The sequence below is a fragment of the Musca autumnalis genome, unplaced genomic scaffold, assembly GCF_047663935.1.
Source record: "Musca autumnalis isolate F117 unplaced genomic scaffold, ASM4766393v1 scaffold_4, whole genome shotgun sequence".
Taxonomy (NCBI): domain Eukaryota; kingdom Metazoa; phylum Arthropoda; class Insecta; order Diptera; family Muscidae; genus Musca; species Musca autumnalis.
The window spans coordinates 20,149,208-20,174,197 of record NW_027411977.1 but is presented as its reverse complement, the minus strand read 5'-3'; the positions used below and the strand labels follow the sequence as shown (position 1 = coordinate 20,174,197).

Below are 24,990 nucleotides of genomic sequence, written 5' to 3'. Positions count from 1 at the left end.
ACGCTTTTCCCAATCCATCGTATTTCCTGAAACTAAGGAAACCAAAAATTAGGTCAAAATATAGGAAGGTATGGGCGTGACGTGCTCCTAAAGACGAACACTTTTCGCAATTTTGGAAAATACGTCCTTTTTGCACATTTCTGGAGAAAGAGCTAGCTATTTCTTAGAAACTATAACAGATATTGTGTTCATTGTTTTTGTTTTTTTGTTAGGTATGTAGCATTGTTGTATTAAAGAACCGTTTCAATAAATTACCATAGCGTTTACGCGAAGTGAGTTATTTTATTTTTTTCTCAGGTACTAAGTTTTATTGAAATTCCAGCGTCATGGCTAACAAGTAAAAAACTATCAGCCGGCTTTGCCGACAGAGGTATACCCTCAGGACTGTGTGAGTTGAAACATATTTTTCCTCAAAAAAACCTATGTATTTAGGGGGTATTCAGAATTTTGGGCGTATGAACTTGCCGGCAAAGATATGGATTAGGATAAAATCTGAGGTACCTAAAGGAATGAACCAACATAGTCCATTTTAGAGGTGTGTCTTATTTTGGGAGTCACTCCTCAGGAAACATGGACTTGCCCACGAAAAACATCATATCGCTGTAAACAGGGCTACTAGGAGTAACTTGATTAAAAATTTCCAAAGGATTCTCGCACAGACCGTTAACTGCACTTAAAGAAAAATTTTGATAATTTATGTGGGTGGTACCGTAAGTAATGGACCGGTAAGGCCCACTTTTGAACATGAGAAAAGTTTTTACCAAATATTTCGAGATCAAAGTTTGGACCAAATCGGTTGCTCCGTTTATAAGTCAAGTCAAAATTTATTAATTTTCCATTTGAAAAAAATTAAAAAAAATTTTAACCTACATTTTCGGTATATGGATTACCATAACTTTAGGGAAAAAGTTGTAAATTGTCGCTGATATTAAGAAAGAATTGAAAAAATTGTGGTTTACAAATTGTTTTAATAGAATTCAATCTTTTTATGAATCTGAAAAATATTTAAAAAATATGTACGTAATCTAGACATTGCACAGTGTGTCCAAAATGGGTTTTTTGTGTCAAAAATCTATATTTTCTAAACGGATAAAGATAGAGCTATGAAATTTGGAGAAGATGTTTATCAGACATGGATCTTTTACTCCTTGTGGTTACAAGTCATTCGGTCGACGTCTTCTATAGAATTTTAATGAATAAAAAGGTTTTTCGAAATTTGAAAGTTTGTGTAATATAGATACATTAAAATAAGAATTGATAATTTCTTAGAGTTATTTAAAACACGTTTTGGAGTTATAGAAACATAAAACGCTATATTCTCAAATACAGACTTGTGTTTTAAGAACATAAAATAATTCAATTAATATGCATACTATAACAAAAATTTAACTAATTAAATTCATGGAGGAATGGGTGCTATTCAAAAGCGTGGGACTATGTTAACGACAGCTGATTCATATACCGCAGCTGATCGTCAGTATCACCAACTAAGGGCCATTATCAATGAATGGCAACGTCATTGTTGCTATAAAACAGTGAAACTATTTTCGTTATTTCATTTTGTTAAATATTAGCAAATTATATTTGTTAATATTAAACAATATATAATTCGGTCGGAAAATGTATCTTTCAACTCCAATATACCAAAAATCTGGGGTACCGTTATATGAGAGTTCTATCATAACTTCGTTCCGAAAATGTATTTAAAAACCCTAAAATACCTGAAATCGGGCGGTTCCCTTATAAGGGGGCTACATCAAAACGTGGACCTATACAATTTTTAGTAAGGAGATAGTTTACTCGTAGGAAACGTTATACTTAAATTTTTAGCTAGATCGGTTGATTATTGTAGGTAAAATCCTCAAAACACGTAAGATCGGGTGGTAACCTTATAAAGGGCCAATTTCCGGCGTCGCACTTGGTCGCAATTTCTCTATTGAAAAATTGATAGTTCGAGAGCTCCTCTATATTTGGGTACCATTACAACAGTGGAACCCCGTGGAACTTTTTAGTTATATCCTATTAAAAAAGAACCTTTTAAAAATATACACGTAAAAATGTTCAAAACAAATCAGGTTATTATACAGAACAGGAACGCAAATACATTTACTTCTAAGCACAGTTTAATACGTCAGGTTTCGTATTATCGGATAGCAAAAATAACTATTAAATAATTCCAATAACTCGTGATGATATGGTCCTCACAAAATCGACGAATTTCCTTGCGATTTTTAGTATTTGTTTTAACGAAAATAAGATCATGTTATAGGTACTGTTACTTCAATTATTACGGTACAACCAACGACATTTTTGTTTTTCTCTCTTAGCTACCATGTTTTCTATCCCTTCATATACAATTTTTGGAACAAAATATTGAATTTGGACACACTGTGCATTGCGAAGATTCAACTTAAAGCAAAACTATATTGAGGAAATTTATAAAAATTTTGTAAGAGAAAATATTTTTTGAAGCAAATTTAAATGAAAGGTGCTTAGACCTGGGAAGTTTTTGCGGATTCTGAAACTATAATTTTCATAGATAAGAAAAATCAAAAAAGAAAAAAAAATCGCAGGAGCGGTTTTTAAATAAATCGCGATACAAGTTGATATTTTTAGGGGTGTTCTAGGTTTTCACGATTTTGTTTGGAAACGCAAGTCGTATCGAAAGTGGACTAAAGAAAATGTTGTAGCTATTAAAATTTTCTACAAGGTTGAGCTTTATAATAATTTCATAGGTTTTACCGTTATTGAGAAATATAAGTTCAAATTGGGACAATGCATTATAAAACAAGTTCATACATGGTGCGCCTTAACTAACTATAAGTGAAAACCGCTTGCACCTAGGAAGTCTTTGCGGATTTTGAAACAGCAATGTTCTTAGGTGAGAAAAATCCAAAAACAAGAAAAAATAGCTGTAGGGATTTTTAAATAAATCGCGATCAAAATTCACATTTTTAGGTTTATTTTAGGTTATCGCGATTTTGCTTGCAAACCGCAAGTCCTATCGTATTGGGACTAAAGAAAATGTTCGAGCTGTGAAAACCTACGAAGTCATCAAAAAGGCCAATCATGTAGAGAATTTTCAAAGCTATAACATTTTCTTTAGTCCCATTTGGATAGGACGTGCGGTTTCTAAGCAAAATCTTGAAAATCTAAAAACCCCTAAAAATGTCAATTTGAATCAAGCGCTCCGGCGATTTTTTTGTTTTTTTTTTTTTTGATTTTTCTCATCTATGAACATTGTAGTTTTAGAATCCATAAAAACTTCCCAGGTGTAAGCACCTTCCATTTAAAGTTGCTTCAAGAGCACCGTGTTACGTTGTGAGTTAGTTGAAGGAATTGTAGGAAAAATAGGTCGGAATTTTTCTTCTATTTTTTCATTCAAAAAATACATTTCTTGTTCTATTCACTTCTCGAATACACGCTGACACCTAGGAGAAGATATGGAGAACGTTCAAGTAAATGTTGGGTTCCTTTATATGGGGTATAATCTTGAAATAAAACTGTATCAGGTAATGTTTATTTTGAAATGCGTTTAAATCGCGGTATCCTCAAAATCACTTGATGCGCATGCGGTTTACCTTCTCTTTTAATTTATACCCATTTGTCAGGATTTACTTTGTGTGCTAAGATGTAGCATCGTCTGCAGTTTAGTGTGCAAACAACTGTATAACGCTTATAAATTGCACAAACTGAAAACAATTTTTATGCGCATCCGATTACACTATCAACCATGAACAAATACATCAATCTAAACCTATTTCGATCAAATCCATCAAGAACTGTGGATGTAGCATCACAGACTATTTTTGGGATAAATCGGATACAGCCCACATGTCACTAAATTTTTTAAACCACTGTTTTCGTAAAAACACGATTGATGTGTCAGTTTTCTCATTGAAAAGGAAACGATACACAGAAAACGCGGTTATATCCGCGATATTTTCAAAAACATTTTTCGAATATTTTTCTGTTTTTACAGTAGCCGTTTCCGCCGTTCTAGTGGATTGATTTTCACGATCAATGATTTATACGATCCGGACCGCCAAAACTAAAATATCTTGGGGTTCCAGCACTCTCAAAAGGATATTGTAAATACTATACCCAAAAAATATTTTTTTTTAGAAAAAATATCGCACAAATGTTTGCTCTTTGGCCGTAGATCACAGTGATGCTGTATAGACTACATAGACAATATACACATCAAATTATGCGTAATCACGAGTTCTTCTAAATCAAAAATACAAAAAAAAACCTAAAATCTGGCTTCAAAAATTAAGTATCCATAAAATGTGGAAGCAGTGGAAATTTTTAAAAATTAAGACATTAGAAGTGTAGTCTTCATTTTGTATTCCTTCACTTGGGTCAGATATCCCCAATTTGAACGGTTTGACTGGCAATCGAATAACAAATTAAAAAAAACTAGTTTGCTTCAACGTGTTTTTACCTATTTTTATTCATTTACGCGGTCAAAGCTTCCACGCAAATTAATTTTTTTAGCCAAATTTTGTATCTTTGTTATAAAATACTACATTTGGTCCAGCTATAGTCATATTTTATGGTATACTGCAATAGTTCGCGTATTGCAATAGTGCAAACCTTGGCTTCAGCAATATTAAATTTTTTTACTTTTCGTCATATACCCTTGTTAGCATAAATGCTGAGGAGTATTTTTTTTTTAATTTTGGAACAAATTATAAATTTATTGAAAACAAAAAAATTAAAAAATATTTTTAATTTTTTTTACTTTTGTGTTTTTTATTTTTTTGTGTATTGGCGTTTGACTTTTTTTAATAGTTAGCACATATGAAAAACTCAAAAACACTCATATTTTGATGGAAAATATGAAAAAAACTCAACATTTTAACTTTATGTTTTTAATGCATTATGAAAATATCTCTATCCATTTAAAAGTTACAGAGTTTTGACCAGGAAACCACAATTCAGAACCACTGTGCGACGTAAACTTTAAACACGCCGATACACGTGTCTCATATTTTTAGCTCTACTTTCATAATCTGCTCAGTTATCCCTGTCATTTTTTTGTCGCACAGTGTAATCAACGGATGTTGGCTTACACACCATGTAATCTTTATGAGCTCTTTAGAAAGTATGTACTCGTATTTAGCCACCCTTAGAAAATATTAGTTATGCCAAAAACAAAATATGAAAGCCAACATTAATTAACATTTCACAACATCAGAAGGGGATTATCATGTGCCAAGGTCATGCTCGAATCAATTTAATCGTTATGATTCCTGTTCTTGTTTCATCTTTTATTTTTCCTCTTATTTTTGTTTTCTTTAATTGCCAAGCATACAAATAACATCATTATTTCTAACTTAAGCAAGGAATATTTAAAATAATATATATTTCAAAACAAACAAATGTGTAAAAACATACAAATGCACACACACACACATACTCAATTATGAGTGGTGCTCAGAATGCTTCCCAGAAGCCACTAAGCACCAGCAGCAAAAATGCAGGATAAAACACACAGCTGTTTTCAAAGGACTTCCAAAATAGAATTCTGTTAAAAATGGCTGAGCACTTCAAAGACTTCATTCAGTTTTCTCAACACCTACACATGAAATGTTTGATGTTGAAATTGACAAAAAATAAGTAGATCAGATTTTCACTTAAAATCATAGATTATCGATTTTAGGAAATTTTAATGAATCTATTTTTAGGCAAAAGCTGTCTAATGAGAAGGTTAAATGACTATCATATCGAAGGGTATAAATCAGCAGAATAAAAATATTCTTTAAAAAGTCCCCGTCTATGTGGCCAATGATTGGTGAGGAAAAATATTCTTTAAAATGCCTACAACTACTCGTAATTTGGTGCTCTATTGTTGGCCATACGATTCAATTTACTTCCATAGTCGTTTTGTAAACTCAATAACTCTACACACACATCTATACAGGATGGACTTCTTAAGTGTTCCATGATATTGACATAAAAGATTTCATTGAAGATTCCTCAATTCAATTGAGTAGCTATTTCAGTTCATTAGTAGCTGCTGTGTCACCCAGCTTATGATTTGTCTTCAAGATTACTTCCACCACCCAAATGACCATTTCCACTTTTGAAATGAAATAAAATCCATCAATCGTCTTCCATTGCTATTTTCTCCATTAAAAAAAGAACATTCTTGCCAATTTTTATACAAAAACAAATTTAATTCTTTCTTGGGAATTGATTGCCATAACACATCACGATTTGAGGTGGAAGATTTTTGACACATCTGTGACAGAGTAATGAGGCTTTTTGTTTTTAAAAGCCGCAGCTAAGGGAAAAGTGACTTTCATTATAAGACGATTTCGTCTTCATGTCACATTTTGGTATGAACGTTAAACCAACAAATCATGAGGCAATTTATTTTTGCACAACGGGAAAAGAAAAATATTTGCTCTCATCACCTGAAATGTCACATGAAAAAATATTTTCCTTTTTTACTTGGAATGAGGAAATGTTGGAAATAGTACCAAGACAACGGTGGAAGATTCAGTAAATTATTTTCAATAGAATTACGATGTGGTATTATGGTTTACGAATAAAGACTCGGTTGTCATGTTTATAGGAATATATTTGTAGGAATATATGTATGTATATACGAGGCACATTGGTTCAGAATCGTTTTTTCCTGGTCAAAACTCTTTAACTTTAGAACGGATACAGATATTTTCATTATTAATGCATTAAAAACATTCGAATTCGGTCTCGTAGTTACAGAGGAATTCAAGGTCGAAGTTAAAAAATTAGTTTATTCGTATTTTGCATCAAAATATGAGTGTTTTTGGGTTTTTTATATCGACGCCTCCAAACAATAATATACTACGTCGACTTAAATTCTTCAAATTTTGGTAATAATCGGACAATCCGAACAGAAGTTATAAACAAATATTTACTTAGCATAGTACTGAAGGTCAAAGAAATTTCCAAACTTTTAGAGCTTGTCCTGCAAAACTCGCTGTTCAGAATTAGCAAACTATTATTTGGAGGTGTCGAACGTCCTTTAACGTAAATTCTGTCAAATTTTGATAATGATCGGTCAATCCGAACAGAAGTTATAAACAAATATTGACTTAGCATAGTACTGAAGTTCAAAAAAATTTCCAAACTTTGAGAGCTTCTCCTGCAAAACTCACTTTTTAGACTTAGCATACTATTATTTGGAGGTGTCGATATGTTCTAACTATTTATAAATGGTCTAACACCAAAAGACAACCCATCAAAATACAAAAAATTAAAAAAAAAAATAGGAATTTAGAAAAAAATGAAAAAAATTAATTTGTTTCCAACATTTAAAAAATACTCCGTATTTTGCATCAAAATATGAGTGTTGTTGAGTTTTTTATATGTTCTAACTATTTAAAAAGGGTCTACCACCAAAAGACAACCCAAAACAAGTGTGAAAAGGAATAGTCGGTACGAGGCCGACTATGTGATACCCTACACCACTACCCCTGTGCATAATCTTTTCACTCGAAAACATTTCTTTTACGGAGGCGAACTGAACCAAAATAACTAATATTTAGTTGTATATTTGACTACTCTCGACATCACCAACATCAATAGGCTTCTATATCTGTGAGAAAATTTCGTGATGATCCGATCAAAATTCCGACCTGTAGTGTGATTGCAGAAAAAGTGGAAAAAAGGTATGCATTATCGACTATTGCGATATCTCTATTATTTGACCACCTACGCCAACCTAATTTGCATAGTTTTAAAGATGAGATTTTCTACTTTCTTAGTCAAGCTTTGCTTTTAGAAGATCCACAACCAAAGGTGTGACAAGTTTTGCTTTTTATATACCCCTTATAGACGCTGAGATATTTGCTTTGGAATAAAATGTAGACTTTTTCTCTAAATAACTTTTTTGCTCATTCCGACCCCTAATTATTATCCGACCATCACCAAAATCAATAGGTTTCTTCCCCTCCGGAACCCTCATCAACACACAAAATTTCGTGACGATCCGATCAAAATTGCGACCTGTAGCGTGATTTCCAAAAAAAAAAAATGGAAAAATGGGATCTATTACGACTATTGCGATATCTCCGTTAGTTGGTCATCTACGCCGACTTGGTTGCATCATTGTAAAGATGGGATCTTATACTTTCATAGTCAGGCTTTGCTTTTGGAAAGTCCCCAACCAAAGCTGTTATATGCTTCATTATAATTAAAATCGCAAGAATGAAAATTTGGGTTTTATTTGCGACTATTGCAATATCTTCCTTGGTTGATCACCTACGAAAATGAAAAAAAACTTACTTTACATGATTAGAAAGGTGATATTTTCTACTTTCATTGTCAGGTCTTGGTTTTGGGTATACCCCCTATAGAAACTGATATATTCGCTTTGGAAAAAACGTTGTCTTTTTATCCAAATACGTTTTTTGAACATTACGACCCCTAAATATTATCCGACCATCACCAAAATCAATAGGCTTCTTCCCCTCCGGGACCTTCATCAACATCCAAAATTTCGTGACGATCCGATCAAAATTGCGACCTGTAGCGCGATTTCCAAAAAAATGGAAAAATGAGATATATTACCGACTATTGCAATATATCCGTTATTTGGTCATCTACGCCGACCTAGTTTGCATCATTGTAAAGATGGGATGTTCTACTTTCACAGTCAGGCTTTGCTTTTGAAAAGTCCCCAACCAAAGCTTTGATATTCGTCATTATAATTAAAATCGCAAGAATGAAAATTTGGGTTTTATTTGCGACTATTGCAATATCTTCCTTGGTTGATCACCTACGAAAATGAAAAAAACTTACTTTACATGATTAGAAAGGTGATATTTTCTACTTTTATCGTCAGGTCTTGCTTTTGGTATACCCCATATAGAAGCTGAGATATTAGCTTTGGAAAAAACGTTGTCTTTTTATTCACATAAGTTTTTTAACCATTCTGACCCCTGAATATTATCCGACCATCACCAAAATCAATAGGCTTCTTCCCCTCCGGGACCCTCATCAACACCCAAAATTTCGTGACGATCCGATCAAAATTGCAACCTGCAGCGTGAGTACAGGGTTTAGATGAACAGACGGACAGACGGACGGACTGACGGAGGAACACACATAGCCAGATCGACTCAGCTCGTCGAGAGATTCATTTTGGTATATGTATATAAGTATGGGTCTACGGCCATTATTTCGATGCGTTACAAACTTTATGGGCAAAACAAACTTATAATACCCTCCCCACATAGTGGTGTAGGGTATAAATACACATTTATTGTCCTCCTTATATCCATCTAAAAATCTTTTAAAAATCACTATTATTGTCCACGTTTATTGTACCCCTTATGGCCAGCTAAACATCTTTACAAATCCACGTTTATCGTCCTGCTTAGGTCCACTTAAAAGTCATTAAAAATCCACTTTTAATGTGCTCCTTAAATCTACCTAAAAATGCTCAAAAAAAACACGTTTCGTTTATTGTCCTCCTTACGTCCTCCTAAAATCTTTAAAAAATCGACGTTTATTGTCCTCCTTAGGTCTACCTGAAAATCTTTCAAAAATCCTTGTTTATTTGTCCTTAAAATTCTTAAAAATTCACGTTTATTGTCCTCCTTAGGTCAACCTAAAAATCTTAAAAAATCCACGTGTATTATCACGTGGCTTTGTTTTTAAATTGCTTACTTAGACCATAGTAGCATCTGTTGGCCAATACAATTCTTCTTCTTAGTTCACAACTGATGTTGTTTGTTGTGTTTATGGCAGTGCTGAGGTAGACGAAGTCTTTAACTACCTCAAAATTGTAGGTACCAACTTCCACAGTTGGTCCGAGCTCTATGGACGCATTGCGCGTCGACACCATCAATTTGGTCTTTTCGCCGTTTACCGCCAAACCCACATTCGCAGATTCTGCTTCGACCTTCCTAAAGGTATCAGTTACTTCCTTTACTGATCGCCCCATGATGTCTATGTCATCAGCATAGGCAAGTAACATGTGACTATTGGTATAAATTGTGGCATTTCTTTTGACATTTGCATCTCGTATTACCTTTTCCAGCAAAATGTTGAAAAGATCACACGAAAGGCTGTCTCCTTGTCTGAAACCTCTTTTGGTACAAAATTCTTCGGAGAGGTTCTTTCCAATTTTAACTGAGGACCTAGTATCAGTTAATGTCATCTTACAAAGCCGGATGAGCTTTGCGGGGATACCAAATTCAGACATTGCGTGGAATACCTTTGATCGGAGGGGACTGTCGAATGCTGCTTTATAATCGACAAAAAAGTGATATGTATCGATCTGCATCTCTTGGGTGTTCTCCAGGATTTGCCGCAGGGTAAATATCTGGTCAATGGTGGACTTGCCAGGTCTAAAGCCACATTGGTATGGTCCAATTATTTCGTTGACCATTGGCTTTAGTCGTTCGCACAATATCCCTGACACTATCTTATAGGCAATAGGGAGAAGACTTATGCCCCTATAGTTTGAGCATACAGTCTTATCTCCTTTCTTGTGTACGGGACATAGGATGCTCAGGTTCCAATCGTCGGGTACGCGTTCTTCCTGCCAGATGGTGCTAACTAGCTGATGCATACACCTTATCAGCGCGTCGCCTCCGGTTTTAAGCAGCTCGTCTGGTAAGCCATCGGCTCCTGCTGCTCTATTATTCTTCAGCCGGTTGATTGCTGTTTTTGGAGAAATGTTTTTGTTTTGGAGAAATGTTCCTTCCATATCCTAAGCACGCTATCTGTATCTGTTACCAGATTACCTTGCTGATCTCTACAGGAGGATGTGCCTGTACCAAAGCCATCTGTTTGATGCTTCACTCTTTGGTAGAATTTTCGGACTTCATTCTGGCTCCTGTACATCTCGATTTTTCACACTCCCGCTATTAAATTTTTCTTCTTTTCCTGCGGAAAAGACGTTTCTCTTCTCTCCTTTTCTCCCGATACCTCTCTCGTGCGCTACGCATTGCTACTAATTGTATAGTAGCCCTATTTGCCGCATTTTCGCTTCGGTAGCAGCACTAAACTCCTGGTTATACCATGGATTCCTTGGTGGAGGTCTCTGGAATCCAAGTATGGATTTTGCGGCTGTTTGCATGGAGTGGGCAATATGCTGCCATTGTGTTGTTATGTTATCGGGACAAGGAGTGATCGCGTTAAGCAATTGGGCTAGTTGAGTGGAATATGCTGTGGCTATCTGTTGTGTTTGCAGCCTATCGATGTCCAACTTCCGCGTTGTGTCTGTTCGTTCTTTATTTGCAACGTTTAGACGGGTATGTACCTTTGCTGCAACAAGGTAGTGGTCCGAATCAATGTTTGCGCCTCGGAACGATCGTACACGCTGGATGAATGTCTTCCATCTATTACAACATGATCAATTTGATTACTTGTTCTTTGATCTGGAGACAGCCAGGTGCCCTTATGAATATCGAGATGATTAAATCTGGTACTGCTAACTACCATGTTTTCTGCAGCTGCAAAGTCTATCAGTCTCATACCATTGTCAGATGTTTCACCGTGGAGACTGAATTTCCCGACTGTTGGGCCAAAGATATTCTCCTTTCCAATTTCGGCATTAAAATCGCCTAGAATGATTTTAATGTCATAGGCAGGGCAACGGTCATATGTTTCTTCTAAGCGCTCGTAAAATATATCTTTGGCCTGTTCGTCCTTTTCTTCAGTGAGAGCATGAGCGCAAATAAAGCTGATGTTGAAGAATATAGCTTCTATTCGAATTGCAGCAAGACTTTCATTCACTGGGGTGAAGCTGGATACCAGATGTTTTAGTCTCCGACTAACTACGCAACCAAACTCATGCTTTACGTCATGGCAGCTATAATACAGTGCGTCACCTTTAGGTGTTGTTGTGACGCCTTTCCCAATCCATCGTATTTCCTGTATGGCAGTAATATCGGCCTTGTACTTTTCAAGTACGTCTGCCAATGCGAAGACTGCACCTTCTCTATAAAGAGTGCGAACATTCCAGGTGCAGATTCGCAGATCATGGTCTTTAAAACGTTTGCGGGGTTCGTCAACTTTAGAGGGGGTTGTTTTTCTTTTCTTTCGTTTTTTCATAGTAGGATGTTTTTTCTAGGGGAGGGTTACTAACCCGACGCCCAAACCCAAGTTTTTAACGTTCTTATGGGTGAACGCGCAGCACATGTTAGCTCACTACCTTTAACGGGTGTTAAAGGCAGTTCGCCAGGTGACACCACGGGGAGGTCAGTGTCCCTTTGAGATTAAAGAGGGACCAAGATAAATCCTGGGCTTTGCCATGTTAAAGCCGGTCATCCCCTACGTCACCTCCTTAAATCCACCTATAAATCCACGTTTAATGTCCTCCTTAAGTCCACCTAAAAATACTTAACAAATATTACGTTTAGGTCAACCTAAAAATCTTTAAAGATCCACTTTTATTGTAATCCTAAACACCTTAAAAAAAATCCACGTTTATTGTCCTCCTTAGGTCCACCTAAAAGTCTTTTAAAAGTCCACGTTTATTGTCCTCCTTAGTTCCACCTAAAAATCTTAAAAAAAAACACTTTTATTGTCCTCTTTAGGTCCACCTAAAAACCTTTAAAAAATCCTCGTTCCACTTAAAAATCCTTAAAAAATTCGCGTATATTATCCTCCTTAGGTCCACCTAAAACTCTTAAAAAATCCACGTTTATTATCCTCCTTAGGTCCACCAACAAATCTTTAAAAAATCTACGTTTATTGTCCTCCTTAGGTACACCTAAAAATCTTTACGAAATATCTTTAAAAACTCCATATTTATTGTCATCTTTAGATCCACCTGCAGATTTTTAAAAAATCCGCGTATATTATCCTATTTAGGTCCACCTAAAAATCCTTAAAATCCACGCTTATTATGCTCTTTAGGTCCACCTAAAAATCTTAAAAGATCCACGTTTATTATCCTCCTTAGGTCCAGCTACAAATCTTCAAAAAATCCACGTTTATTATCCTCCTTAGGTCCAGCTACAAATCTTAAAAATCCACGTTTACTATCCTCTTTAGGTCCACCTACAAATCTTCAAAAATCCACGTTTATTATCCTCCTTAGGTACACCTAAAAATCTTTACTAAATATCTTTAAAAATTCCACATTTATTGTCCTCCTTAGGTCCACCTAAAAATCTTAAAAAAATCCACGTTTATTATCCTCCTTAGATCCACCTATAAATCTTTAAATTCCACATTTTTATCCTCCTTAGGTCCACATATAAATCTTCAAATATTCTGCATTTATTGTCCTCCTTAGGTCCACCTAACAATTTTTAAAAATTCCACATTTATTGCTCTCATTAGGTCTACCTACAAATCTTTAAAAAATCCACTTTCATTTGTCCTCCTTAGGCTCACCTAAAAATCTTTAAGAAATCCATGTTTATTGTCATCATAGTTCCATCTAAAAACCTTAAAAAAAATCCACGTTTAGTGTCTTATAATTATATATAATTGTTCCACAAATATCCCAGAAGGGACAGAGGAGACTTCTACTTTATAGGACCACTTAAAAATCTTTAAAAACTACAGACTTTTTTGGTTGTTGGCTCAAATATATTTTAGTTTCCAATAAAATCGCCTAGAATAATTTTAATATCAAAATTTATTGTATTTTACAACGCAATATATATTTAAATTATAAACGTTGCTTTCAAACACCAAAATGTTCACATTTCCCAGCTTCATTTCTTCCACAGTAATAATAAGAATCACAAAATAAATAACATGTCTGTCTTTAAATGCTACCGTAACGTATGATTTATGACAGTAATTATACGCCTCTCAGCCCATCACCAATAAGCGAAACAATATAATTTAATTCAATTTAAATGAATTCATTACTTTGCAAATTTAATCATAAACCACAATGTAAAATTTTCACATGTCTACTGATAGAATACTCTGAGATGTTGCGAGTTCTTCGAATTTAATACATGGACCCACAAACAAACATTTCCAATGGAATTTAATTTCCATTAACAATACGATTAGCAATTATTGGAGCTGTCATTCACCACTCTATTTCACACATTGTTTTAGGGTTTCTTTCTGTTTTTGTTTTTTCCTTTTGACTTTTGTCTTTTTTATGTTCACACCTTCCTGCTCGTTTTTGAGATACACGTGTTACAAATTTTTGCATTTTTATTGGGAAAAATTAAAAAAGAAGAAAAAAATTTAGCATTTTCTGTCCACATGCAGAGAAATGTTGAGTTTTGTCCTCGTTAAAGAATTTTTGTTTTATTTGTGTTAAAAGGAATAAATCTTTTAACTCCCACTGGGGTATAGAATGACAAACAACCTGTAACGTAACGGGGTTAGAGTTACTTTTAAAGAAAAGCATCCCACCTTAATACTGATATAAAAATCTTTGTCGTAATTCCTTTTGTTAAAGTGATTTTATTAGCTGGTTAGTGCCACGTGGCCAGAATAACCCATACTCAATGATTGAAAGGTAAGCTTTATATGCCCCATTTACAAAGTAAAAACAAGCGAACCTGGGTTTTTTATACTAGGGTTATGACTTTTCCATGGGCACTGCAACGGTCAAAAGTTTCTTCTAAGCGCTCGTAAAATATATATATGGTCTGTTCGTCCTGTCTTAAGTAGGAGCATGAGCGCAAATAAAGCTGATGTTGAAGAATTTTGCTTTTATTTGAATTGTTGCAAGTCTTTCATTCACTGGTGTGAAGCTGGAGACCAGGTGTTTTAACCTATACCAAGTAAAAATCCGCAACCAAACTCATACCTTGTGTCATGGCAGCTATAATAAAGTGCGTCACCTTCAGGTGTAGTGGTGACGCCTTTCCCAATGAATCGTATTTACGTATGGCAGTAATGTCGGCCTTGTTTTTTTTTTCAAGTAAATCTGCACCTTCTCTAGAAACAGTGCGAACATTCTAGGTATAGATTCGCAGATCATGGTCCTTAAAACGTTGGCCGGATTCGTCTACTTTAGAGGGGTTTGTTTTTCTTATCTTTCGTCTTTTCATAAGAGGCTGCTTTTTTCTAGGGGAGGGTTACTAACCCGATAGCCAAACCCAAGTTTTTAACGTTCTTATGGGTGAATGAGCGGCACATTTTAGCTTGCTACCTTTAACAGGTGTTAAAGGCAGCTGCGCAGGTGACACCACGGGGAGGTCAGTGTCCACTTGAGATGAAATAGGGACCAAGATAAATGCTGGGCTTTGCCATGTTAATGCCGGTCAGGACCGTTCCTTGGTATCTTTCATTGTCTATATAATAATTTTTTCTTGTTAATAATTATTTCCGCATTTTGTACCATTTCACAATATAATCTCTTAAGATTTTCAAACAATTATACAAATGGTATGATTTCCTTTATCATTTGAGTTTACTTCCCATGTGGTTGCTCTTCAAATGTATGTATGCTTTTGCCAGCATTTTATCAATTACTTTTGCAGGTATTTCAATTACTTTAATTAAATATTTCAAATTTGGATAATAAAGTGTGTCAGGACTCTATTTGGCGTAAGATATAGAATCACTAAAACGCACTTGAACAAATTCCATTAAATTTTGCTGTTTATAAATGTATTCCAGGAGTAGTCACGGTGACGTATGAGTTGTGGCAACAATTACACGTCCAAAGGCACAATGGAAGAAAGTAAAAATTAATTTGTGGCATTTCTTTAGAATTCAAATATTAAACACGTTTAACATGCAAACCACGAAGTAAACTCGTATACAATGGTTAAATTAATTACTTTCTGTGTTACTAACTTTAAAATTGCAAAAAACTATATTTCTCAAAAATTTTTGCTATGAAATCTAATTTTGTAACAGCCCACATTTTTGCATGAGGTGTCAAGCACCATTCCATTATTTTCGGATATTGTTTCCAGTAAAGATTCTAACTTTTTGCACCCTATTTAATTTAACAAAGTTCTTCAACAGAAGTTAACAAATCATATCATGTGGATATATTCTACATCTATGTGATAAAACACCTTGAATTCAAAATATTCGGATTTCAATAAAATAAAAGGCTTTTGTTTCCTTGCCATTGCGACTAGCTAACACACACTCCCACATTGCTTTACAAATACCGCAAGGATTCTGTATTGTTCTCCTTGAAATTACTATTTATTTTAGGCTTTTCCAATAGAAATGACAATATTTGTAAAACACTCTAGTTTTTTATTTAAAATAGTTAAATATGGTAGGAAAACTAAAAATATATAAATAGAAATAAATTTTATACTACGTTGTGCGATATGCTGTAATATTAATTGCCACGACGCACAGCAGGGACGTCCGCAGAGGTTCATTTGGTGTGGGAGGGCCAACTTGACCAAAAATTATGAAAATTTCGTGTGTTTGACAGAAAAAATCTTCGAAAGATCTATGGACCAATATGCGTTGACGGTGAATACCGACGTTAACGAAGATATCACAAAACATACGTAAATTAATGGGAATTGGATAAGTAAAGCAATGGGGAAGTAAATGCAGGGGTTTACACCATGTTCTGCCTCATCTGTTTTTGCAAGTACTCATGATTCAGATCATACATAAGTACGGGTAGAATCAGTGTTTTGTAAAGTGTTACTTTTGTTTGACGAGATGTGACGTTGTTTTTAAATATAAAGCCAATATAATTCTTCTTTTTATTTCACAATTAATGTTGTTTGTTGTGTTTACGGCGGTGCCGAAGTCTTCTACTACCGCGAAATTGTAGGAGCCAACTTCAAAAGTTGGTCCGAGCTCTATGGGCGCATTGCGCTTGGATACCATCAACTTGGTCTCCGTTTGCCGCCAGACACACTTTAGCATATCCTCCTTCGATCTTCAAAAAGTTATCAGTTATTTATTTTTCTAATCGTCCTATGATGTCTATATCGTCAGCATAAGTACGAAACGCGACAAAATCGATTAGTTGTCAATGAGAGCCGTACCTAAAATTTTCTGAGCGACATTTTTGCTGAACATTTTGAAGCTGGAAAACTTCATCTTGTGGTACTTTTATAGCGGCTCTTAAAATAAAGGACGAAAAAGACATTGAAGTAAGCGAGTTAGAAGGTTAAAGAGCTCTACGAAAATAATCTTCATTCGATTTGACAGAAGACCTGTCATCTCAAAAATAAGCTAAATCAACAGTGAACAAATATATAACGCTAATTCCTGATGGCTTACAGGATCTCTAGCAAAAACTTCATCACGCCATAACGCGGAAGTTCGGCTCACGGCGGATCTGTCCTTCGAGGTTCTTAATCTGCCCCGAAATTTGTGTTCACAGTGTAATCAACAAATAGGTGATAGGTGTCGCAGGGTAAATATCTGGTCAATGGTGGACAGATCTAAAGCCGCATTGGTATAGTCCAATTATTTCGTTGACCATAGGCTTTAGTCGTTCGCACAATATCTCTGACACTATCTTGTAGGTTCGGGCCACCTGCGTACATCCCTGACGCACAGTGTGACCAAAATGGGTTTTTGTGACAAAACACAATATTTCTAAATGGATGATAGCAGATAGATCTCTCGGTAAAATTTTAACCTGGACCCATTTGGGCAATTTTTCATGGATGCTACTTACTCTATAAAATCTCAAAAACAAACATTTCAGCCAATGTAGTTCCAAAATGTGGCCTTAAAATGAAAGGTACCGTTATATATTTTGCAAAAAAAATTACTCCTAAAAAAGTTATATTTTAATTTTCAGGGTTAATAGGTTGTTTACTGTAGATAAAACTCTGAAAATACATAAAATCTGGTGGTACCGCGATAGGGCATCGATATCCCGGCATCGCAGCTTATAATTCAGAAACAAGAGTTTGAGCGCTTTTCTCTACATTTGTCCTATAAGCCAAACTAAGAAAAGCTTTCAATTCCTCTCTATTTGTTGCCTTATTTCTCAAATTTGTAATGCCGCGCTTTTTGATCTCGTCTTGCAATTCTTTACTCCATCGAAGTCTTGGCCTTCAATGTCTGTGTGTATGTGACCCGTATTTATACCAATTTTAGCGGGTTCATCATCGCTCATTCTTATGACATGGCCTAGCCAACGCAATCGTTGTATCTCGATATGTTTAACTATACTAATGTCGTTGTATAGCCGATACAGCGCAGATTGGCCCGTAGATCTTTTAAAGATTTGTTTTCTCTCAAACCACCAAGCACCGCCTAATCTGCTTGTGCATGTACCCACGTTTCGAAACCAAACATTGACGAGATGTGGCTTTGTTTTAAAAGTCCTCATTTAAGCGAAAGTAGCACATGCTAGCCAGTACTATTCTTCTTCTTATTTCACTATTAAGGTTGTTTTTGTGCATATGGAGGTGCCGGCGTAGACGAAGTATTGAACTATCTCAAAATTATATGAACTAACTTCCACATTTGGTTCTAGTTCTAGGGACGCATTTCGCGTTGAAACCATCAGCTTGGTCTTGTCGCCGTTAACTGCCATACCCACTGTAGCATTCGACCTTCTTAAAGGTATCAGTTATTTTTTTAATGATCGTCAGCATAAGCAAGTGACAGGTAGCTGTTGGTGTATATTGTGCCTTTTTATCGTATAACCTTTTCCAGGAGGATGCTGAATAGATTACACGAAAGGCTGTCTCCTTGTCTAAATCTTCTTTTGGTAGTGAACTGTTCCGAGAGGTTCTTTCCTATTTTAACTGAGGGCCGGACGTTAACGCCATCTTACAAAGCCGAATGAGCTTTGCGGGGATACCAAATTCAGGCATGACTTGGAACAGCATTGAACATAAGGAGCTATCGAAGCCTGCTCTATAATCGACAAAAATTGTAAATGTCGATCTGCATCCCTTGGTTATTCTCTAAGGTTTGCCGCAGAACAAATATCTGGTCAATGACGGACTTACCAGGTCTGAAGCCGCATTGGTATGGCCCAATTATTTCCATGATCATAGGCTTCAGTCGTTCGCACGATATCCCTGACAATATCCCAGCAAAATTTCAAGGAAGGGGTTCCATGCGATGACGTGATTTCATGGCATCTTTTGAATTGATTCAAACGAAGTCGTGAAAGATCCGATCTTTTCATTATCATTTGAACCAACGCAACGGAAGTCGTGAAAGATCCGATCTTTTCATCAGCTTTTGAACCCATGCAAAAGAAGTCGTGAAAGATCCGATCTTTTCATCAGCATTTGATCCCATTCCATCGATCCAATAGAGATAAATTTTGTGGTTTTATTTATAATTTTTTTCTAAATATGTAAGATTAATTATTTAGAATAGGCTTGATGTTGTCGGAGACTCGAAATCACAACTAACTTCGTTAAAACTCTCGTCGTAATGATATCATTGCAAAGGGTTGGTGAAAATGACATGCCAAAGCATTGGTGGAAATGACATGTCAAAGCATTGGTGTAAATGACATGCTTTGGATCCAAAAATGAATATCATCTTTTGGGGTCCACGCTCATACAAAATTCATCGATGAAGATGCTAAAAAGATGACATGCCAGCTTACTTGCACCCATGATTGAATGGCGAACATTTTGCTGGGATCTTATAAACAATAGGGGGCGGACTTATGCCCTTATAACACTGTGACACAAAATGGAGGTGAAAATCTGGGGCAGATAAAATTCCTTTTGGGGATGAAAGGCCTTGATGAGTATATTAAGAATCCCGAAGGACAGATCCGCCGTGAGTCGAACATCCGAGTTATGGCGTGATTAAGTTTCTGCTGAAGACCCTATAAGGCATCTGAAATTATCGTTATATCTTTGTCAACTGTTGTTCTAGCTTATTTATGAGAAACTCGATTGGTTGTCAATGAGAACTCTACCTAAGATTTTCTGAGCGACATTTTTGCAGAACATTTCGAAGCTGAAATACGTCATCTTGTGGTATTTTTATAGCAGTTTTTAAAATAAAGGACGAAAAGGACGTTGAAGGAAGCGAGTTAGAAGGTCGAAGTGCTCTAAGAAAATAATCCTCATTCGATTTGACTGAAGACATGTCATCTCATAAATAAGCTGAAACAACAGTTGAAAACGATATAACGCTAATTTCAGATGCCTCGGAAGTTCGACTCACGGCGCATCTGTCCTTCGGGATTCTTAATATACTCACCAAGGGCTTTCATTCCCAAAAGGAATTATCTCTGTCCCAAAATTTCTGTTCACAGTGTAATCAATGTGTGCCATAATTAAATCTCCTTTTTTTTGGGGACGGAACAGAAGATCCTCAGATTGCAATCGTCGAGTACGCGTTCTTGGTGTCAGGTGGTGCTAACTAGCTGATACATACACCTTATAAGCGTGTCTGTCGTCTCCGGCTTTAAACAGCTCGGCTGGAAAGCCATCAGCTCCTGCTGCCTTATTATTCTCCAGCCAGTTTATTGATGTCTTTATCTCGTATTTGCCGGGCGTTATACATTCAATATCATCTTCGGGGACTGGATCTTTTGTATCTTCATCGTCTTCGCTACTATTTAATACCAACAGTTTGCAAAATTTTCTTTCCATATCCTGAGCACGCTGTCTGTATGAGTTACCTAATACCTTGCTAGTCTCTACAGGAGCATGTACCTGTACCAAAGCTATTAACTTGATGTTTTACTCATGTATACCTCGATTTTTTCACACTACCGCTTTTCCATTTTTCTCTCCGCTACTATTGGATACCAACAGTTTGGAAAATGTTCTATCCTAAGCATACTATCTGAATCATTTACCAAATTACCTTGCCGGTCTCTACGGGAGGTTGTGCCTTTACCAAAGTCATCTGTTTGATGTTTCTCTCTTTGTAGAACTTTCGGACTTCATTTTGTCTACTGTAAATCTCGATTTTTTCCCACTCCCGCGTTTCCATTTTTTTCTTTCCATATCCTGAGCACGCTGTCTGTATGAGTCTCTTGGTAGTCTCTACAGGAGCATGTACCTGTACCAAAGCTATTAACTTGATGTTTTACTCATGTATATCTCAATTTTTTCACATTCCCGCTATTCCATTTTTCTCTTTTTCCTGCGGAAAAGACGTTTCTCTTCTCTCCTTTTCTCCCGATACCTTTCTCGTGCGCTACGCATTGCTACTAATTGTAGAGTAGCCCTATTTGCCGCATTTTCGCTTCGGTAGCCGCACTACACTCCTGGTCATACCATGGATTCCTTGGTGGAGGTCTCTGGTATCCACGTATGGATTTTACGGCTGTTTGCATGGAGTGGGCAATACTTTGCGCTGAAATGTTATCGGGACGAGGAGTGTTTTCATTAAGCAATTGGGCTAGTTGAGTGGAATATGATGTGGCTATCTGTTGTGTTTTCAGTCTACCGATGTCCAACTTCCGCATTGTAGCTGCTTTATTTGCAACATGATCAATTTGGTGTCTTGTTCTTCGATCTGGCGACAGCCAGTAGTGCGATTCTCTAACTCATTTTTTGAGTTACCGACAAAAGTCGGTAAAATTAAAAAGCAAAATTATGAATGAAAACTTAAAATAAAGGTTGATATCGCTAGAACTTTACGACTACTTTCTTCTGGTCGCTAACTTGCCGAATAATATCGTTAATTACCGAATTTATAAGCATTGTAATTTTACCGATTTTTGTCGGTAACACAAAAAATGTGTTTGAGAATCCACTACAGTGGTCCTCATGAATGTCGAGGTGTTTAAATCTGGTATTGCTAACTACCATGTTTCTTGCAGCTACAAAGTCTATCAGCTTCATTCCATTGTCAGATGTTTCAGATGTTGTTGGAGACTGAATTTCCCTGTTGACTGTTGAGCCGAAGATTTTCTCCTTTCTAATTTTGGCATTAAAATCGACTAGAATAATTGTAATGTCATGGGCAGGGCAATGATCCAATGTTTCTTCTAAGGGCTCGTAAAATATATAATTGGTCTCTTCACCCTTCTCTTTAGTGGGATCATGAGCGCAAATAAAGCTGATGTTGAAGAATTTTGCTCTTATTTGAATTGTAGCAAGTCTTTGATTCACTGGAGTGAAGCTGGAGACTAGGCTTTATTATTTTTTGTGTCATGACAGCTATAACACAGTGCGTCACCTGTAGTTGTTTTTGTGACGCCTTTCCCAATCCATCGTTGTAACCCGGGATCCGATATATAAAGTAAAGACACAAACGTCTTACTTTCATCAATGCTGAATGCGCGCTGATTTATTAAAAAAAGATATTCTTAATAACTAAATACAAAAATATGACTTAACCTACTTAAACTAGTGTGTAGAAAAAAGAGACATATGTACATATGTGTACGAACACATCTCTTTCACGGCCACCATGTGTTCTGATTGTTCTTTTGGGCTGTCCATCTTTTCCTTCTTCATATGCTCCATATTTATTACCAGAGTTATTGCCTCTGCCTCGTTTTTGGTCGGTGCCGAGCTGTTGCCTGATTCGTCTTCCTGGGAATATGGCCCTATAGCCTCATCCCTTCTGTCTGCAGCATCTTTGCTCAGATTTGAAGCCCCCTTGCCTTTGTTGCTCACCGTCACCACCATTTTCCATGCCACAGTCTCCTTCTGAGATCTGCAATTGATTACCCTTTGTAATCGATGCTTCCGTTGCTTTTATAGTTTGGAAAAGATTATCAGCTTCCTTAATATCTTCCATCACCAGTTGACAATCAGCTTCATGCTTAGCCGATAGTTGTGCCTCCAACTCATCACGTTTGGATTCAGCTGCATGTCGCGTTCTCTCTGCGCTAGCCAATTCTTTATTCAATTTTCTCACTTTTGCCTTCATAGGCGTCACCTCACAATTTCCCTCTTTGATAGCCGCTATTAATTCTTCCATAGCTATCCTCAATTCCTCAGCCTTACGCTTGAAATGCTCCTTTAGTGTCTTGGCAAGCTTGACTGCATCTTCCTTCTCCGATTGCCATGCGGTCATAGCAACTTCCATTGCCATGATCTCCCCTTTCATCATCTTCATAGCCTCTACAGCGGCCTTGCGTTGCATCCGCTCGTTGTCCTATTTTTTCTGCAGGCAACAGACTTCAATTTTGGCTTCTTCATCCCTCATGTGTAGGTCTCTTATCGCCTCACACTGAGCGCTCACTCTGGTTGCTTGCTTTAGCCTCTTCCGCTTTTTCAAGGTCAATTTCCAGAATCTTATTCTTGACTTTTAATTTCCCTTCTTCATACTCCGATATGTCGATATCTATGCGCAGGAGTTCTATTTCTTCCTCCAATGACAGAGGCCTAACAGGCATCAACATTACTGGCACCACTTCCTCTTTTTTTGGTAAACAATTGGAGGATTTTCTCGTTTACCATTTTATGTTTTGCTGCCAGTTTCGATCCTGTAGACCTCTGCTTATCTACGAACGTATAAATGGCCTCATTGTAATGCTTAGTCTGGAATTCATTGACTTCTTCAATCGCCCAGTTGATGAGAACAAGAAGCCTCCCCACATCATCAGCAATTTTTGCCACCGTTTCCATTTGGCTCAGCATGGTGAATGTCCCTTTCCCTACGGACAACATACCCACTTAGATATTAAGACTTCACCAGAGAGCTGACCCAACTTCCTCCCTGTGCGCAAATTGTTAGCTATCCAGCTCCTTTTGTGTTCGGCCACTGATCCGGCTCGAAGGACCAATGTAAACAAGGATCCAATACATAAAGTAAAGACACAAACTCCTATCTATTTTTATCTTATTCTATCGACCTCCTAGGATAAGGCGGTTCGCTTAGCACATTTTTACCCTTTTCAAGTGGACTGTAATAAAAGTAGATCCCTATTTAACAAAATTGTCTTCCTCTTCTACACACGCAACCCTCACCAAGCCATTCACTAGCTTTATTAGAAAATTATTTTTGTTTCCCGTGAACAATCGTATTTCAAGTATGGCAGTAATGTCGGCCTCGTACTTTTCAAGTACAAACTGCACCTTCTCTATAAAGAGTGCAAACATTCCAGATATAGATTCCCAGATCATGGTTCTTAAAACGGTTGCCGGATTCGACTACTTTAGAAGGGGGTTTGTTTTTCTTTTCTTCAGTTTATTTCATAGTAGGCTGCTTTTTCTAGGGGAGGGTTACTAAGTCGGCGGTAAAACACAAGTTTTTAACGTTCTAATGGTTGAACTAGCGGCACATGTTAGCTCACTATCTTTAAGGCGTGTTAAAGACAGTTTCCCAGGTAACACTACGGGGAGGTCAGTATCCACTTGAGATAAAAGAGGGGCCAAGATAAGTCTTAAGCTTTGCCATTTTAAATCCGATACTGGCCATTGTTTGGTATCTTTCATCCCCAACGTAACCCATCAGACCAATACTTTTTCCCAGAAATTTGAAGTGTTTTTTTACGAAATTTTTATATAATTCTAAAAGAAGACCTACAATGTGGGTAAATATTCTATAAATAAAATTTCCAGTTATTCGTCCTGTTAAATACATATGTAGACTCCTTATCATTTCTATTTCTTTTTGCAAACGTATGTATGTATATGAAACTTAACCAATTCTATTCGATAATAAAATGTGTGTGGCCAAAAGTAAATAAACAAAATATGAATGTATTGCATTTACGTATGTATATGTGTGTATACTTTGAAGTGACACTTAAGTAAAGGATGAGAAAGGATTTCACAAGGAAAAATATTTAAATTCTCAGACAAATTGAGAAAAAAATTAAATTTATAAAATGTCAAGCAATTTCAAGGGGTCATTTTATGAATGTGTTTGTGCAACAAAAAAATAGGCGTAACGAATTGACATCTTGAAATTTAATTTATTATATGTTTTGCCGCAAATTTACATATGTTAATGTCATTTTTTTAATAGTTAGGTTAGGTCATAGGAAAATGTGTTAACATTTAAAATGTGATTTTGAGTTGAAAACAACCTGGTAAACAATTGCAAGTTGTTAAACTTATAAAACTATGACATCCAAGTGTTGAATGAACTAAGTGAGCTAAGTAAAAATTAACTAAGTAAAAAAGAATCAGTCGGTCTGTTCCGACAACTAAATATCGAAAGGTGTGACTGACTAAGGTGCAACCTTGGCACATCGTAATAGTTTTCTTA

At 36.3% G+C, this 24,990-nt stretch overlaps 1 protein-coding gene across 2 annotated transcripts in view; it reads left to right on the top strand.

Annotated features, from left to right (window-relative positions):
• The window catches only part of TrpA1 (Transient receptor potential cation channel A1), a 176,589-nt gene that overhangs the window by 39,825 nt on the left and 111,774 nt on the right, over positions 1–24,990 (top strand). The gene's annotated exons all lie outside the window — the stretch shown is intronic.